A 20,526-nucleotide genomic window follows, 5' to 3' on the forward strand; every position below is an offset into this window, starting at 1 on the left:
GCTTGACACCTGTTGTCCGCATTTCTGGTGAAATACCTCCACACCGAAGAGCTGATTTTTTTGGTATTTTCACCTGGCATGTCAACGGCCATATTCCTCCCACGGACAACAGGTGTCTCCCCGGGTGCCTGACTTAAACAAACCACCTCACCATCAGAATCCTCCTGGTCAATTTCCTCCCCAGCGCCAGCAACACCCATATCCTCCTCATCCTGGTGTACTTCAACACTGACATCTTCAATCTGACTATCAGGAACTGGACTGCGGGTGCTCCTTCCAGCACTTGCAGGGGGCGTGCAAATGGTGGAAGGCGCATGCTCTTCACGTCCAGTGTTGGGAAGGTCAGGCATCGCAACCGACACAATTGGACTCTCCTTGTGGATTTGGGATTTCAAAGAACGCACAGTTCTTTGCGGTGCTTTTGCCAGCTTGAGTCTTTTCAGTTTTCTAGCGAGAGGCTGAGTGCTTCCATCCTCATGTGAAGCTGAACCACTAGCCATGAACATAGGCCAGGGCCTCGCCGTTCCTTGCCACTCCGTGTGGTAAATGGCATATTGGCAAGTTTACGCTTCTCCTCCGACAATTTTATTTTAGGTTTTGGAGTCCTTTTTTTTCTGATATTTGGTGTTTTGGATTTGACATGCTCTGTACTATGACATTGGGCATCGGCCTTGGCAGACGACGTTGCTGGCATTTCATCGTCTCGGCCATGACTAGTGGCAGCAGCTTCAGCACGAGGTGGAAGTGGATCTTGATCTTTCCCTAATTTTGGAACCTCAACTTTTTTGTTCTCCATATTTTATAGGCAGAACTAAAAGGCACCTCAGGTAAACAATGGAGATGGATGGATTGGATACTAGTATACAATTATGGACGGACTGCCACGGTTAGGTGGTATAAAAAAACCACGGTTAGGTGGTATATAATACAATTATGGATGGACGGACTGCCTGCCGAGTGCCGACACAGAGGTAGCCACAGCCGTGAACTACCGCACTGTACACTGGTTGATAAAGAGATAGTAGTATACTCGTAACAACTAGTATGACGACGGTATAAAGAATGAAAAAAAAACCACGGTTAGGTGGTATATATTATAATACAATTATGGATGGACGGACTGCCTGCCGAGTGCCGACACAGAGGTAGCCACAGCCGTGAACTACCGCACTGTACACTGGTTGATAAAGAGATAGTAGTATACTCGTAACAACTAGTATGACGACGGTATAAAGAATGAAAAAAAAACCACGGTTAGGTGGTATATAATACAATTATGGTTGGACGGACTGCCTGCCGAGTGCCGACACAGAGGTAGCCACAGCCGTGAACTACCGCACTGTACACTGGTTGATAAAGAGATAGTAGTATACTCGTAACAACTAGTATGACGACGGTATAAAGAATGAAAAAAAAACCACGGTTAGGTGGTATATAATACAATTATGGTTGGACGGACTGCCTGCCGAGTGCCGACACAGAGGTAGCCACAGCCGTGAACTACCGCACTGTACACTGGTTGATAAAGAGATAGTAGTATACTCGTAACAACTAGTATGACGACGGTATAAAGAATGAAAAAAAAACCACGGTTAGGTGGTATATATTATAATACAATTATGGTTGGACGGACTGCCTGCCGAGTGCCGACACAGAGGTAGCCACAGCCGTGAACTACCGCACTGTACACTGGTTGATAAAGAGATAGTAGTATACTCGTAACAACTAGTATGACGACGGTATAAAGAATGAAAAAAAAACCACGGTTAGGTGGTATATAATACAATTATGGTTGGACGGACTGCCTGCCGAGTGCCGACACAGAGGTAGCCACAGCCGTGAACTACCGCACTGTACACTGGTTGATAAAGAGATAGTAGTATACTCGTAACAACTAGTATGACGACGGTATAAAGAATGAAAAAAAAAACACGGTTAGGTGGTATATATTATAATACAATTATGGTTGGACGGACTGCCTGCCGAGTGCCGACACAGAGGTAGCCACAGCCGTGAACTACCGCACTGTACACTGGTTGATAAAGAGATAGTAGTATACTCGTAACAACTAGTATGACGACGGTATAAAGAATGAAAAAAAAAACCACGGTTAGGTGGTATATATTATAATACAATTATGGATGGACGGACTGCCTGCCGAGTGCCGACACAGAGGTAGCCACAGCCGTGAACTACCGCACTGTACACTGGTTGATAAAGAGATAGTAGTATACTCGTAACAACTAGTATGACGACGGTATAAAGAATGAAAAAAAAACCACGGTTAGGTGGTATATAATACAATTATGGTTGGACGGACTGCCTGCCGAGTGCCGACACAGAGGTAGCCACAGCCGTGAACTACCGCACTGTACACTGGTTGATAAAGAGATAGTAGTATACTCGTAACAACTAGTATGACGACGGTATAAAGAATGAAAAAAAAACCACGGTTAGGTGGTATATAATACAATTATGGTTGGACGGACTGCCTGCCGAGTGCCGACACAGAGGTAGCCACAGCCGTGAACTACCGCACTGTACACTGGTTGATAAAGAGATAGTAGTATACTCGTAACAACTAGTATGACGACGGTATAAAGAATGAAAAAAAAACCACGGTTAGGTGGTATATATTATAATACAATTATGGTTGGACGGACTGCCTGCCGAGTGCCGACACAGAGGTAGCCACAGCCGTGAACTACCGCACTGTACACTGGTTGATAAAGAGATAGTAGTATACTCGTAACAACTAGTATGACGACGGTATAAAGAATGAAAAAAAAACCACGGTTAGGTGGTATATATTATAATACAATTATGGATGGACGGACTGCCTGCCGAGTGCCGACACAGAGGTAGCCACAGCCGTGAACTACCGCACTGTACACTGGTTGATAAAGAGATAGTAGTATACTCGTAACAACTAGTATGACGACGGTATAAAGAATGAAAAAAAAACCACGGTTAGGTGGTATATAATACAATTATGGTTGGACGGACTGCCTGCCGAGTGCCGACACAGAGGTAGCCACAGCCGTGAACTACCGCACTGTACACTGGTTGATAAAGAGATAGTAGTATACTCGTAACAACTAGTATGACGACGGTATAAAGAATGAAAAAAAAACCACGGTTAGGTGGTATATATTATAATACAATTATGGATGGACGGACTGCCTGCCGAGTGCCGACACAGAGGTAGCCACAGCCGTGAACTACCGCACTGTACTGTGTCTGCTGCTAATATAGACTGGTTGATAAAGAGATAGTATACAATACTACTAATATACTGGTGGTCAGGCACTGGTCACCACTAGTCACACTGGCAGTGGCACTCCTGCAGCAAAAGTGTGCACTGTTTAATTTTAATATAATATTATTTATCATGTACTCCTGGCTCCTGCTATAACAACCTGCAGTGCTCCCCAGTCTCCCCCACAATTATAAGCTTTATATACAATACATTGATGTGCAGCACACTGGGCTGAGCAGTGCACACAGACTGAGTCACTGTGTGACTGTGTATCGTTTTTTTCAGGCAGAGAACGGATATATTAAATAAAACAAACAACTGCACTGTCTCTGGTGGTCACTGGTCACTGTGGTCGTCAGTCACTAAACTCTGTCTGCACTCTCTTCTAATCTACAGTATCACAGCAATCTCTTTCTCTCTCTCTCTCTTCTAAATCTAATCTAAATGGAGAGGACGCCAGCCACGTCCTCTCCCTATCAATCTCAATGCACGTGTGAAAATGGCGGCGACGCGCGGCTCCTTATATAGAATCCGAGTCTCGCGAGAATCCGACAGCGTCATGATGACGTTCGGGCGCGCTCGGGTTAACCGAGCAAGGCGGGAAGATCCGAGTCGCTCGGACCCGTGAAAAAAAAAGTGAAGTTCGTGCGGGTTCGGATTCAAAGAAACCGAACCCGCTCATCTCTAATATTGGGGAGGGTGTGTGGCTGTTAAGATGAACATCTGCCATCATACTCCAACATCGCTTCTCGGCCTTTTGGCTAAGATCAAGTGTAGTATCTGATCTTATCAGTTCACGCTGACGGACGGTGCTACCTTGTTTCTTGGACCGACAATTGTCCTTCTCAGGGCTAAGCTGCACCCGGGCCGAGAAGCCAGAAAAATCGAAAGTCGAGACTGCGAGGAGAAGGAGAAGATCGCTTGAAGAGGGTGAAGATTTGCATCGCTCCCCAGCTACAGCAGAGGGTTAGACTTGTTTGCTCTGCCCTCTGGAGAAGATACCCCCCTCCGCCAGCAAGACTGCGTGGAGAAAAGGGACTTCGCCGGAGAAGCTCTGCATCGCCCCCTAGCTGCACTGGAGGGTTAGACTTGCTGGCTCTGCCCTCTGAAGCGACCGACCGCCTCTCCTCCTCTCGACGACAGCGCTGATCCTCCGCCCCGCCTTCTACGCCAAAAGGAGCCATGAGTATGGCCACCGCTGCCCCAACTGCCGCTGTTCCAGCCCCCGCTGCTCCAGCCCCAGCTGTTCCAGCCTCTGCCTCCACTCCGGCCACCCTCGCCAAGAAGAGCCAGGCCAAGACGGCGAAAAAAACCGCCAAAGCCCCCACCGGATCGGCCGCACCCAGCGCCACAACCCCTGCAGCAACACCGCCAGCAGCACCCACCCAGGCGAGCACCAAAGACAAACCGTCCCTGGAGCCCTGGATGAGGTTCACCGTGGTGATGAAGTTGAAGGAGGTGGATGGACGGATGCCGGACATGACAGTGGAGACCTTTGGGAAGAAGATGATCCTGGACCAGGGCTTCTCGACCGCTGAAACCCTCAGCATCCAGAACTACCTGAAGGGGATCTTCTACATCACCTTCGCCTCCCTTGCCATCTGCAAGAGGTACTGGGAGGCAGTGAAATCAGCGAGACCCGAATCCCCTTTCTCCCGCTTTGTGGGCAACTGCCCTATTTCACGAGAGGAAAGGCGGGTGACGGTCTCAATGCGGAACCCGCACACGCCCATCAAGGACATCGTCACCTTCCTCAGCCGCTTCTGCGCCGTCAAGAGAGACCCCACAAGGGTTCTGGACGGGAACGGATTCTGGACTGGAAAGTGGGCGGTGATCGTCGTCCTGCAGAAGGACACCTCGTGCCCAGAAGGAGTCAAGCACCTCCCCCAGTGCTTCTCCCTGGGGGGATCCCAAGGACTTCTCCACTACGCCGACCAGCCACGCAACTGCAGGAAGTGCGGCGGGTCGGGCCACGTGATGAAGGACTGCAAGGTCCCGGCCTGCAAGAATTGCCACATGGCCAGCCATGAGACAAAAGACTGCCCCACGAGGAAAACCTGCAACCTGTGCGGCAAGGTGGACCACGTCTACAGGGACTGCCCGAGTAGGGCGAGAACCTACTCAGCTGTGGTGACCGGACGTGCCATCCCTGCCCTCAAGCTGCTGCCCTCTGCTACGCAGAAGGAAAAGAAACCGCAGGAGGGTAAGAAACCTGCCAACCCCACCCCCCTCCCATCCTCCCTCACCACCACCATCCCCACCTCCACCAGCCCACCCCCTGTGACAGTGACTCCCATCCCTACCACTGTCACAACCCTCCCTGACCCCCCCTCCGACTCTCCTACCCAGCCCATTGTCTCTCCCAACCCAGCCACCCCTGCCCCCCCTGACCTTTCTTCCCAGGAAGATTTCCCCCCCCTCCCCTCCCCTCTTACTCCAACTGCAGGTGCTGAGAAAACGAGGAACTGCAAGAGGAAGGAGCTCGACAGCCCGTCTGCGGACTCCGAATCCTCTAAGAAACTGGCGGTCGAGCTGATCCCGCTGGAAGAAGAAATGGAGGAGCTGGCGGAGGCAATCAGCAGGGAGGAGGAGGAGGAGCTAGATGCCAACGCCGTCGCCTTACTCGACCAGATACTGGGAGTCAACTCGCCGCTACCCGAGCAGGGGAACCTGGCATCCGATGCCGAGGAAGCCCCGCCCGACGGAGTGGTAACGTAAATGTAGAACTGTTGCCTAACCTCTCTTTTTTCCCCAACTAATGGCGTCATTTTCTATTTTCACCATTAATGTGAGGAGTATTAAGGATAAGCTTAGAAGACAGTCTGTGTTTACTTTCCTAGATAGTCAGAAATGTGATGTGTACATGTTGCAGGAATGCTCTCTTCCTTTCTCCAAGTCCTACAAACATCTGGGCAGGCAGTGGTCTCACGGCGCCTCCTATTGGTCCGGTGGAGGTGAGTGTAAGTCTGCAGGGTATTGAAGTGTGGAATCTTATATAATATATATTTATTATATCATATATTGATTTATGCTTTATGTATCTTACATCTGCAAATATATTATAATAGGCTTACAAATTAGGTTGGCTCATAGCTAAAGGGGCAGAGATTAGCACTAGTCCAATCACACAGCAATGTACATTATATGAACATTCCTATACATATGCATGTGATTGGCTCATTTGGGTTTAGGAATTATATATCTACTTGTCCAAGAGATATGTCAAGGTAAAGTGTAATTATACTTTACAGAGATATATAATCCTGGCTCATTGACTATGTGGGTATGAATATAGCTACTGAAAACAATTACTGTCCAAGCAATACATCTGTGCACATGGTAAATATACTTTATGCAGGGATGTATCCTTCTGGCTCATTTGATATATCAATGCTCTATACCTTAGGGGTATAAATATATTGTCCAACTTTGCAGAGCCTTATATAATATATGCAGATTTGTATGATTTAGAGATTCCAAAAAAAATGAGTTTGAACCATGGAATAATAGCTCTATTTCAATAACACTTTATTCTAGGTATACAAAATACAAGATATGAAAAACACAATGATAATAAATCCTATAATTATTATTAACTGCAGTACATAATAAACAAACACAAACAATATTACAAACTTAAACAATTAACACACATACTGTACACTTGCAAGAATTATTGAGGGTTAAATGCATAGCTACCTTCTTCTGATGTCTTAGGATCCTTTCCTTGTCTCTTTCCCTCTGCACTAGCTAAAGACTGCTCCAAACCCTGTCTTATATCCCAACTTTAACAATCCCAATTTACATATTCAAAGGTGTTGTAAAACATATCAGATAATTTGTTCAACAGTGACAAGCAGGGGGTGAATTCTGGAGTCATAGCGTCTGATATTTGTTTGTCTATCAAGGTTTTCCTTTGGTTATTTTGGAGTGTAAATACTGCTAGTGTTCATCAACATTTGAGACTTTGTTAATTCAATTGATCCTAGGAGTCATTGTCTCAAAGCAGAAGGCCGAATAACATACATTGCTCAGGATATGCAGATTCCTGATTGTAGTCTTAGGCACTTCCTTGCGCATGCCATTACCTGTGTGCCTTTGAAGTGACCTAAACCAAGTGGCTTGCTGATTTTATCTATCAGAATCAAATTATTCATTTGCTACAGACATATATCTGTATGCAGACATTGCATTACATTATTCCCTACTATGCCTATACACACAAAAGCATACACATTACCTCATACATTCAAACTTATTTCATATCTATTCCTTACTATATATATCCAGTATACTGTTCATTATGGTTACATCGCCTATTTATAATGAATTATATTTTGATTCAGACAACATCCATTGCCCTAATATTATATTGAGTGCGGACAATTACCTATATGTCAACAGTCGCCCCCTTGTGGCCATGAGAAATTATTTTGATTGGCCACACATTAAACTAGCGTAATTGCTTCCAAATACATTTCAAAATTTCTTCAAAACATAACTTTTGTTGTAACCCTAATATATACCATAAGTGTAATAATAATAACCATTGTGATTTTAAAAATCTATAAAAATTCTTAGCTTACCTAACCTTATTCTACTTTTTAACTAAAGCAGACCAAGACTGAGGTTTTTATTCAGTATTCATGAGGAAAACTAATTTCTACAGACATTTGGAATACCATAGCCCAATTGTAGACCTTTTTTCTGTATCTGGATCAGTACATTTGGACATTTTTGCTGTTCTTGGCTGTAGCAATTTACTGGGATAAGACTGTCATCTGCGTGGTTTACTTGCCATTGGAGACGTATTACGTTTGCATCATGGAGGCAGTTGAAGTAGAATTCTTCATAGCAGCTGCTCCTTTGCTTGCCATTTCGCTGTTTGAGGCAGAGGGCTGTGTACGTCGAGTGCTGTGTCTTGAACATTCAGTACTTGTGACGACCCTCAGTAATGGTCTTTAGCCTTGTGCGTCCTTTAAATGTTTTTCCAATGCCGCAGTTGTGACAAGTGTCCATATTGCTTTTGCACAAACAGGTTGTGATTTTGAATAGAACAGGCATATATGAAACAGTCTTTTTTTCTTTTTTCTCTTTCTTTCTTTCTCTTTCTTTCTTTCTTTCTTTCTTTCTTTCCTTGCTTGTTAATAGTAGGTCTTAATTGTCTTCGGGCAATAGTACCACAAATGGCTGTGAGTAGTACACCTACTCTGTTCTGTATTTCCTCATTGAATAAATTACCATGCAGTCTTAAGTCTCCTTATTCTACCTTGAACCTATTTATACATCTCAATCTTAAATAACCCTATACCAGTTTAACCCATATAAAGGCGTTTTCTATCCTACCTATATTTTGACTAATAATTATTTAAAATGCTTTTGATGTGTATATAGTAACATGCTATCAATACAATAAATGAATACAATTTTGCTTCAAATAGATATTAAATATCATTTAGGAATGGCTTTGACTAAATCTAATTCCATCCAGTATTAGATATTTAATTACTTTTGAAGCTTTTACGAAGGAAGCATAGGTAGTATCTACTGTGTAATATAAAAAAAAACATAAAATATTTACAAGGTATATAATACAATGATATCAAATATATATATATATATATATATATATATCAGACAAATGTTTACATATATATTTGATTAAGGTATATGAAGGGATGAGACAGTTCTGTATAATCACAGTGATGAGAGGTGCTGTACACTGTTGTGGGGGTGTACATGTAGTTTGAAAGACAAGTAATGATTACTTGTGATGAAAGGGTTAATGAAAACCTTCCCCTTTCTTGTGAAACTGGAAAACTCCTTGAGGATTTGTCCATATATCAGTCTTTAGGGATGCTATGTAGATTTTGCTGGATAGCAGCGATGAAAGGGTTAATGAAGACCTTTTCTCTTGTAAATTGGAGTCTTTTTGGAGTCTTGCACCATTCTGTATACAGGTTGCCAGGATTACTATGAATCAAACAAAAAGACATACAATGACTATCACAGATATTTATACAGTGATTTAACATAGCTTGCTATGCATTCTGTCCTATCTGCTGCATGTTATCAGGTACAGAATTTACAAATGTGTCTTTAAAGATTGAATAACAAACAAACAATTGTTTCTGGCCTGTGCCAATCTTTCCTGTCACCTTGTGTGTCAATGGCAGCACAATTATCGCTGCAGATATGATGCAGGTTTAATTTGGAAACTGTGGCTGTTGGAACATCAAAGCAAACAATGGCTACATTGGATCTAACAAGTAAAGGAATGATACTACCGTATTCACTTGTGACCATACTCCCTTGTGATGCAGCCTGGTCCCAGACTGTCTCCAACCATAGCGTTTGCTGCTTGGCATGGCTTCTTGGTCTTGAAGCATCTTGTATTTCCTGAAAAATATTCTTGTGGGGAGAGAAACTTGTTAGACTTTGCCAAATATGTATTGCAGGTCCCAGGGCTTTCTGTCTTTCCACACCTGTAATAAAATGGTTATGGCGCCAGGGCATAAAAACATTTTCATCCTGGTGATCCTTTTTGTCATTGTTAATTGGTGTGTGGTTTGCAGAATGACACTCTGCATGTGGTCTCTCTGAGAGCATGCAAACATTTGCACCATCACTAGATGTCTCTGAGTGTTGTGTGGGGGTTACAAAAGTTTGGGAACCTTGTTTGTAAACATGCATTCCTGAATTAATTTAATGGATTTCCCCTTTAAACATGTTTCCAGGTAAATACATTTCAAGGTTTGCAACTCTGGTTGCCATGGGAGTTTTCACCATGGGGAACTTCTCCACCCCTGTGTGCACTGTACTGCTGCTATCAGTGTTTAAATCTGCTGACAATTCACCTTTGCCTAAGGGCATAACAAATTCTTCATTTACATTGGGAACTCTGAGAGTGTATTCAGCAGAATACTCATAATCTGAGTTACAATAATCTTCCCCTTTAGTAGAAACAGTATAGGGGACATCTCCTATTGCTGCTACCTCCTTTACATTAATGTGCTGTCTGATGATAGACACATCCGGCACATTGCTACTTTCTTCCTTTACCACAGAGGCTGTTCTGCTGGTGGTCTGTGTGACCATAGCAGACTCTGTGTGCTGCACATGGACAATGCTGTCCTGAGTCTCACCTACATCTACAATGTTCTCCCTTGTACTTTCTTTTATCTCCTCCTGAGAGGTCATGACAGTTTGCTTACAATCTGCCAGGCTTTTTGCTTCTGCCCCAAACTTTTTCTGTTTATTTTTCTGTTTAAGGGACTTAAATAATGAATGCATTTTTGCATTAATGGTCAGGCACGCCTTACGAAGACGTGAACCTGATCCTTCTTTACCTTTCTGTTTGGCTTCTAAATCCGCAGTTCTGCGCATTTTTCCTAATGCTGCTGCAACTTTTTGCATATTTAACATTACAATGCTAAATTTATATATTCTTTGTTTTTAGTACTGAAGGTATCCTCTCCTTAAGATTGACCGGTGTCTTAAGGTTAAACTCTAATACCTGGTACATTTATACATTTATTTGGAAATACTAATTTCCACTGTGCACATTTTCTATTCTAGGCCTTTAAATTCTTTATTCTCATTTGTAACCTATTCCACTGTGATCTTGTACTTTGCCAGCAGGCTTATAGCCATTGGTGCTGCTTCCTAATAGATATTATGTTAGTTTAAAATAGATACCAAATTATTCCATGGTCCCATCTGGGGTGCCAATTATTGAAGTGTGGAATCTTATATAATATATATTTATTATATCATATATTGATTTATGCTTTATGTATCTTACATCTGCAAATATATTATAATAGGCTTACAAATTAGGTTGGCTCATAGCTAAAGGGGCAGAGATTAGCACTAGTCCAATCACACAGCAATGTACATTATATGAACATTCCTATACATATGCATGTGATTGGCTCATTTGGGTTTAGGAATTATATATCTACTTGTCCAAGAGATATGTCAAGGTAAAGTGTAATTATACTTTACAGAGATATATAATCCTGGCTCATTGACTATGTGGGTATGAATATAGCTACTGAAAACAATTACTGTCCAAGCAATACATCTGTGCACATGGTAAATATACTTTATGCAGGGATGTATCCTTCTGGCTCATTTGATATATCAATGCTCTATACCTTAGGGGTATAAATATATTGTCCAACTTTGCAGAGCCTTATATAATATATGCAGATTTGTATGATTTAGAGATTCCAAAAAAAATGAGTTTGAACCATGGAATAATAGCTCTATTTCAATAACACTTTATTCTAGGTATACAAAATACAAGATATGAAAAACACAATGATAATAAATCCTATAATTATTATTAACTGCAGTACATATTAAACAAACACAAACAATATTACAAACTTAAACAATTAACACACATACTGTACACTTGCAAGAATTATTGAGGGTTAAATGCATAGCTACCTTCTTCTGATGTCTTAGGATCCTTTCCTTGTCTCTTTCCCTCTGCACTAACTAAAGACTGCTCCAAACCCTGTCTTATATCCCAACTTTAACAATCCCAATTTACATATTCAAAGGTGTTGTAAAACATATCAGATAATTTGTTCAACAGTGACGAGCAGGGGGTGAATTCTGGAGTCATAGCGTCTGATATTTGTTTGTCTATCAAGGTTTTCCTTTGGTTATTTTGGAGTGTAAATACTGCTAGTGTTCATCAACATTTGAGACTTCGTTAATTCAATTGATCCTAGGAGTCATTGTCTCAAAGCAGAAGGCCGAATAACATACATTGCTCAGGATATGCAGATTCCTGATTGTAGTCTTAGGCACTTCCTTGCGCATGCCATTACCTGTGTGCCTTTGAAGTGACCTAAACCAAGTGGCTTGCTGATTTTATCTATCAGAATCAAATTATTCATTTGCTACAGACATATATCTGTATGCAGACATTGCATTACATTATTCCCTACTATGCCTATACACACAAAAGCATACACATTACCTCATACATTCAAACTTATTTCATATCTATTCCTTACTATATATATCCAGTATACTGTTCATTATGGTTACATCGCCTATTTATAATGAATTATATTTTGATTCAGACAACATCCATTGCCCTAATATTATATTGAGTGCGGACAATTACCTATATGTCAACAAGGGGTCGCCATTCTTATCAGGGGGAGCCTCTTCACGCTAGATTCTGTTCAGGAGCTCGTCTGCGGCAGATTGCTGATCGTAGACGGCTCCTGGGCAGGTGAGCCTATCAGGCTTATCTGCGTGTACGCCCCCCCTTTCAAGAATGAGCGTTTGGAGCTTTTCCAGACCCTGCGACCGCAGCTCGCAACCACTAGGGCGGTAGTGATGGCAGGAGACTTCAACTGCACCATGGAGGAGGATGGACGCAGCACCAGCAACTCTACCAAGCTTGATGTGACGTCTAAACTGCTTATAGAAATGGTGACCGAAGCATCACTGCGGGACGCTATGGGCTCCATGGGGTCCGGCTCCGTGAACTATACATGGAGCCGCCCCGATGGCTCTGTGCGTTCCCGCATTGACTTTGTGTTTACCTCTAGAGCAGTGAAGCAGACGAGGCATTCTATGATCCCCTGCTTCTTCTCAGACCACAGGGCCATTCTCTTCCAAGGAGTCCTGGGTAGCGGTTTCGCACCTGGCCCAGGCTCCTGGAAGTTGAATTGTGCCCTACTGGAAAGAGAGGAGGTGCTGGCGGAGCTGAAGGATGCCTACATCACATGGAAAAATGACAAATGTTATTTTGATTGTATGAGCGACTGGTGGGAATATGCTAAGGCTAACATTCGCAGTTTCTTTCAGGTTAAAGGGAGACAACAGGCGTGCGACCGAAAGAGGAACTTCAAGAGACTGCAAAGACATCTGCAGTCCCTGCTGGACCTCCAACGGTGCGGCTGGGACGTGAGAGACGAACTGGATGAGACCAAAGGGGGCCTGAAAAGGCACTTTGAGGAGGAATCCAGACGTATCGTCTTCCGTTCCAAGGTGGAGAACCTTGAGAAGGATGAGAAATGTAATTCTTTCTTTTTCAGGAAACTCCACTCTGGCCACACGCCCCTGACTGAGCTGCGAGATGAGACCGGCATTCCCAGACAGGGGAAGGAGGGCGTGATGAAAGTCGTCAGAGACTACTACAGCGACCTCTACTCCCCTAAAACGACAGACAGCGAGGAGGCTGATAAGTTCCTGTCAGGTATCACTAACACCCTTGATCCTGCAGGCAAAGCCGCCCTGGATGCTCCCTTGGCGTTGGAGAAGTTGCACTCTGCCGCCAGATCCTTTAGGCAGGGCAGGACCCCGGGCAGTGATGGTCTCCCAGCAGAGCTCTATGTAGCGCTGTGGGACCTCATTGGACCGGACCTGCTCGAGCTGTATGGGGAGATGGTGGTGGAGGGCAAAATGCCCCCATCGCTGAGGGAGGGAATGATCACGATCTTGTATAAGCGTAAGGGGGAGAGATGTGAGCTGAAAAATTGGAGGCCCATCTCTCTCTTAAACGTGGACTACAAGATCCTCGCCAAGGTGCTCGCCAACAGGCTGAAGGCTGTCATCGGACAGATCATTCACCCGGACCAGACCTGCGCCATTCCTGGTCGCAGGATTGCAGACAGCCTCGCCCTCCTCAGAGACACGGTCCATTACATCAAGGATCGGAACGTTCACGCGGCCCTGGTCAGTCTTGACCAGGAGAAGGCCTTCGATCGTGTCTCACATGAGCTGATGGGCAGGGTTCTGCACAAATTTGGCCTCGGTAAAATGTTTTGTACGTATGTTAACCTGATGTACCTTGATATCCACAGCTCGGTGCTGGTGAACGGCTGGAAGACTGACCCCTTTTCCGTTTTGTCTGGGGTCAGACAAGGCTGCCCTCTTTCACCTCTTCTTTTCGTTTGTGTTATAGAGCTTATGGCTGTATGCATCAGACGGAATCCAGAGATCAGAGGGATCGCCGCACCGGGTCGTGACCGACGAGAGGCCAAGTGTTCGCTGTACATGGATGACGTCACTGTCTTCTGCGCGGATCATCGTTCGGTGACAGCACTCGTCCAGACCTGCGAGAACTTCGGCCGAGCCTCAGGGGCTAAAGTCAACTGCGGGAAGTCAGAGGCTATGCTCTTCGGAAAGTGGCACCTGTCATCCTCTGCACCATTTCCTTTTGCCATCAAGCCCGACTTCATTAAGATCCTGGGAGTCTGGTTCGGCGGCGAGGGTGCAGCCCTGAGATGTTGGGAAGAGAGACTGGCAACCGTTCGACAAAAGATTGGATTGTGGAGCCTCAGAGAACTTACCATCAAGGGGAAATCACTTGTGCTGCGCAACGAGATTCTTCCTGTTCTGCAGTACACCGCACAGGCCTGGCCACCTCTGGCCACCGTCTGCAGGGCCATCACAAGGGCAGTGTTTCACTTCATCTGGGGCTCCAAGATGGACAGAGTAAAGCGTGCAGTTATGTACAAGGAGCCCCTCAAGGGTGGAAAGGGTATCCCAGATATCCCCACCATGCTTCGAGCCTTCTTCGTTTGTAACTGCATCCGCAGGACTTTGTGCGAGAACTTTAACGACTCTGCAGGAAACTCCATGTCCCGTTTCTTCCTCCTGCCTCTGTGGAGGAACCTTGGCTGGGACAAATGGGACAGCTCCATCCCTTACAACTGGAACACTCCGTGGTACTACCTGGACGTGTCCAAGTTCGTGAGGGAACACCAACTGGAGGGAGTTAAACCTGACTTATGGAAACCGAAGACGATCTACAAGCTCATCAGAGCCAAAGACGATTTGGAGCCGATTCCGGGGCTCCCTTCAGCGACTGCCAAACAGGTCTGGGAGAATATGGCCTCCAAAAGGCTCACAAACAGACACAAAGACCTGTCGTGGATGGCCATCCAAGGGGGCTTGCCCCTCCGGTCATTCATGCACTCCCGGAACCTGTGCAGGTACAGACATTGCCCCAGGTGCATCATACATGAGGAAACATCTATGCACCTGTTTTGGGACTGTGCCTGGGCCCAGTTGTTGTTGGACACCCTGGAAGATGAACTGAAAAACTCTGTGCCAAGGAACTGTCTTACGTACCATTCGGTACTCTACGGACTATTCCCTGGCACCCACACCGTTGGGGCGATCCAGGAAGCCTGGCGCCTTATGAACTGTATTAAGGACGCTTCGTGGCTAGCCAGGAACCGCCTCATTCTGAGGAGGGAGAGGATGTCTATCCAGGACTGTTGCAGGCTGGTTCACAGCTTGCTCAGAGACTATTCCACCATGGACAGCCCTGAAGAAGAAGAGGACTAAGGCCCCCTTTTTCTGCCCCTCTCCCCTTGTTCGAACCGAAAATGAGACTTTGGGACCGTGGCCCCTGCCCCCTCACTCACAATGTCTGTTGTTTTATTGATGTCTTTCTATTTATTGCCCTCCCCCTTATATGTGTCTGTCTTTCAATAAAGCTTCGGGCTTGTGATTCACCCTCCCTCACCCCCCTACCCTCCACACCCATAGCCTTATTTACTGTTGTGTTATTGTATCGTTTAATTGCATAGTGCAGCCTGAGAACTACAGTGTAGGCTACAGGCCCGCGCCGTAGTTCTTCGACTGCACTATACAGTCTGCATCTGTGCTGTGTTTTGGCCTGTGCTGCGACACGGCACTTATGTTTGTCAATGTACCCGTCTGTTTTTTGCAACTTTATACCAATAAAGACGCTTTTTCAATCAAAAATCTGCCATCATACTCCTTCTCGGCCTTTTGGCTAAGATCAAGTGTAGTATCTGTTCTTATCAGTGGAGAAAAACCGGGCCGGTTATCCCTACTTCATGGGGAGTAGCAAACCCCATGTTGTATAGGGAACGGCCTGGTGAAGTATCTGCGGTAGAGAAACACAGGGTGGAGTACCTGTTCCTACACTAGGAGCGTGAGAGGTTCCTAGATGTGGAATGGAGAAACATCCTGTGGAGTACCGTGCTGGGGTGTGGCAGGCCCCTGGTCGAGAGCGGAGAAAAACTGGGCGTACCCCTACTTCGGAAGATTTAACAGTACCTTACGATGGATCGGGAACAGCCTGGTCTAGTATCTGCTCTCGTACTGGGGGTTGACCTTGGCATAGAGCAGGTATGAAGCTTGGTCTGGCTGAAGGGCCGGGAGCGGCTTCGAAGCTCGAGGTGATACGTGCCCTTGGGGTGAAAACCCTAAGGGTGCCTTAACTTGCACTGGTGTAGACGCCTTGCACTTTAATGGCACTAGCACTATGCACTCCCAACTTCTGTTGCACCTTATCCTTTGCCCTGGCCTTTTGGCTAGGGCAAGGACAATTTTTATCCCCCTCCCCGGCCTTTTGGCTGGGGCTTATTTATTTGATTGGAAAAGCACAGCACTTATATTTGTTTTTTGTAGTGTGTCACGTTCACGTTTTTCGTTTTGGGGTTTAGGTGAGACCCTTATGGGCCACCCACTCTCCTTCGATGCTGAGGTCCTCTCCATGGGGTGAGGACCAGACGCAGTTTTCGGTCCTCAGGGGGACGCTTCGGCCAACCCTGGGGACACACGAGGGTCCCTCTGCGCTTCGGCAAGGGGGGACCCACAGTCCCTATTTCCCCTCAGTAGGCCTTTTGGCTCTGAGGGGTAGGGGAGTAACGGGGCCCTTCTCCTTTGGGAGAGGGTCCAAGTACCTATGCCCCCAGCACGTTTGCGCGCAGACACTGGGTGATGAAGCACCGCACCTCGGGCTTCAAGTAAAAAAAAAAAAAAAAAAAAAAAAAAAATCTGCCATCATACTCCAACATCGCTTCTCGGCCTTTTGGCTAAGATCAAGTGTAGTATCTGTTCTTATCAGTTCACGCTGACTGACGGTGCTACTTTGTTTCTTGGACCGACAATTGTCCTTCTCAGGGCAAAGCTGTACCCGGGCCGAGAAGCCAGAAAAATCGAAGGCGAGACTGCGAGGAGAAGGAGAAGATCGCTTGAAGAGGGTGAAGATTTGCATCGCTCCCCAGCTACAGCAGAGGGTTAGACTTGTTTGCTCTGCCCTCTGGAGAAGATACCCCCCTCCGCCAGCAAGACTGCGTGGAGAAAAGGGACTTCGCCGGAGAAGCTCTGCATCGCCCCCTAGCTGCACTGGAGGGTTAGACTTGCTGGCTCTGCCCTCTGAAGCGACCGACCGCCTCTCCTCCTCTCGACGACAGCGCTGATCCTCCGCCCCGCCTTCTACGCCAAAGGAGCCGTGAGTATGGCCAACGCTGCCCCAGCCGCCGCTGTTCCAGCCCCCGCTGCTCCAGCCCCAGCTGTTCCAGCCTCTGCCTCCACTCCGGCCACCCTCGCCAAGAAGAGCCAGGCCAAGACGGCGAAGAAAACCGCCAAAGGCCCCACCGAATCAGCCGCTCCCAGCGCCACCACCCCTGCAGCGACACCACCAGCGGTGCCCACCCAGGAAAGCTCCAAGGGCAAACCGACCCTGGAGCCCTGGATGAGGCATACCGTAGTGATGAAGCTGAAGGAGGTGGACGGACGGATGCCGGACATGACGGTGGAGACCTTTGGGAAGAAGATGATCCTGGACCAGGGCTTCTCGACCGCTGAAACCCTCAGCATCCAGAACTACCTGAAGGGGATCTTCTACATCACCTTCGCCTCCCTTGCCATCTGCAAGAGGTACTGGGAGGCAGTGAAATCAGCGAGACCCGAATCCCCTTTCTCCCGCTTTGTGGGCAACTGCCCTATTTCACGAGAGGAAAGGCGGGTGACGGTCTCAATGCGGAACCCGCACACGCCCCTCAAGGACATCGTCACCTTCCTCAGCCGCTTCTGCGCCGTCAAGAGAGACCCCACAAGGGTTCTGGACGGGAACGGATTCTGGACTGGAAAGTGGGCGGTGATTGTCGTCCTGCAGAAGGACACCTCGTGCCCAGAAGGAGTCAAGCACCTCCCCCAGTGCTTCTCCCTGGGGGGATCCCAAGGACTTCTCCACTACGCCGACCAGCCACGCAACTGCAGGAAGTGCGGCGGGTCGGGCCACGTGATGAAGGACTGCAAGGTCCCGGCCTGCAAGAATTGCCACATGGCCAGCCATGAGACAAAAGACTGCCCCACGAGGAAAACCTGCAACCTGTGCGGCAAGGTGGACCACGTCTACAGGGACTGCCCGAGTAGGGCGAGAACCTACTCAGCTGTGGTGACCGGACGTGCCATCCCTGCCCTCAAGCTGCCGCCCTCTGCTACGCAGAAGGAAAAGAAACCGCAAGAGGGTAAGAAACCTGCCAACCCCACCCCCCTCCCATCCTCCCTCACCACCACCATCCCCACCTCCACCAGCCCACCCCCTGTGACAGTGACTCCCATCCCTACCACTGGCACAACCCTCCCTGACCCCTCCTCCGACTCTCCTACCCAGCCCATTGTCTCTCCCAACCCAGCCACCCCTGCCCCCCCTGACCTTTCTTCCCAGGAAGATTTCCCCCCCCTCCCCTCCCCTCTTACTCCAACTGCAGGTGCTGAGAAAACGAGGAACTGCAAGAGGAAGGAGCTCGACAGCCCGTCTGCGGACTCCGAATCCTCTAAGAAACTGGCGGTCGAGCTGATCCCGCTGGAAGAAGAAATGGAGGAGCTGGCGGAGGCAATCAGCAGGGAGGAGGAGGAGGAGCTGGATGCCAACGCCGTCGCCTTACTCGACCAGATACTGGGAGACAACTCGCCGCTACCCGAGCAGGGGAACCTGGCATCCGATGCCGAGGAAGCCCCGCCCGACGGAGTGGTAACGTAAATGTAGAACTGTTGCCTAACCTCTCTTTTTTCCCCAACTAATGGCGTCATTTTCTATTTTCACCATTAATGTGAGGAGTATTAAGGATAAGCTTAGAAGACAGTCTGTGTTTACTTTCTTAGATAGTCAGAAATGTGATGTGTACATGTTGCAGGAATGCTCTCTTCCTTTCTCCAAGTCCTACAAACATCTGGGCAGGCAGTGGTCTCACGGCGCCTCCTATTGGTCCGGTGGGGGTGAGTGTAAGTCTGCAGGGGTCGCCATTCTTATCAGGGGGAGCCTCTTCACGCTAGATTCTGTTCAGGAGCTCGTCTGCGGCAGATTGCTGATCGTAGACGGCTCCTGGGCAGGTGAGCCTATCAAGCTTATCTGCGTGTACGCCCCCCCCTTTCAAGAATGAGCGTTTGGAGCTTTTCCAGACCCTGCGACCGCAGCTCGCAACCACTAGGGCGGTAGTGATGGCAGGAGACTTCAACTGCACCATGGAGGAGGATGGACGCAGCACCAGCAACTCTACCAAGCTTGATGTGACGTCTAAACTGCTTATAGAAATGGTGACCGAAGCATCACTGCGGGACGCCATGGGCTCCATGGGGTCCGGCTCCGTGAATTTTACATGGAGCCGTCCCGATGGCTCTGTGCGTTCCCGCATTGACTTTGTGTTTACCTCTAGAGCAGTGAAGCAGACGAGGCATTCTATGGTCCCCTGCTTCTTCTCAGACCACAGGGCCATTCTCTTCCAAGGAGTCCTGGGTAGCGGTTTCGCACCTGGCCCAGGCTCCTGGAAGTTGAATTGTGCCCTACTGGAAAGAGAGGAGGTGCTGGCGGAGCTGAAGGATGCCTACATCACATGGAAAAATGACAAATGTTATTTTGATTGTATGAGCGACTGGTGGGAATATGCTAAGGCTAACATTCGCAGTTTCTTTCAGGTTAAAGGGAGACAACAGGCGTGCGACCGAAAGAGGAACTTCAAGAGACTGCAAAGACATCTGCAGTCCCTGCTGGACCTCCAACGGTGCGGCTGGGACGTGAGAGACGAGCTGGATGAGACCAAAGGGGGCCTGAAAAGGCACTTTGAGGAGGAATCCAGACGTATCGTCTTCCGTTCCAAGGTGGAGAACCTTGAGAAGGATGAGAAATGTAATTCTTTCTTTTTCAGGAAACTCCACTCTGGCCACACGCCCCTGACTGAGCTGCGAGATGAGACCGGCATTCCCAGACAGGGGAAGGAGGGCGTGATGAAAGTCGTCAGAGACTATTACAGCGACCTCTACTCCCCTAAGACAACAGACAGCGAGGAGGCTGATAAGTTCCTGTCAGGTATCACTAACACAATTGATCCTGCAGGTAAAGCCGCCCTGGATGCTTCCTTGGCGTTGGAGGAGTTGCACTCTGCCGCCAGATCCTTTAGGCAGGGCAGGACCCCGGGCAGTGATGGTCTCCCAGCAGAGCTCTATGTAGCGCTGTGGGACCTCAT

General features: G+C 47.3%; 3 pseudogenes; all 3 read left to right on the forward strand.

The window, feature by feature from the left end:
- Window positions 1-4,000: 4,000 nt before the first annotated feature.
- LOC134931207 (U2 spliceosomal RNA) lies at window positions 4,001-4,105 on the forward strand (annotated as a pseudogene).
- Window positions 4,106-16,023: 11,918 nt separating this feature from the next.
- On the forward strand, window positions 16,024-16,128 carry LOC134931198 (U2 spliceosomal RNA; annotated as a pseudogene).
- A 943-nt stretch (window positions 16,129-17,071) lies between these two features.
- Window positions 17,072-17,176, forward strand: LOC134931199 (U2 spliceosomal RNA; annotated as a pseudogene).
- Window positions 17,177-20,526: the final 3,350 nt, after the last annotated feature.

Source organism: Pseudophryne corroboree, chromosome 5 (assembly GCF_028390025.1).
Source record: "Pseudophryne corroboree isolate aPseCor3 chromosome 5, aPseCor3.hap2, whole genome shotgun sequence".
Classification (NCBI taxonomy): Eukaryota; Metazoa; Chordata; class Amphibia; order Anura; family Myobatrachidae; genus Pseudophryne; species Pseudophryne corroboree.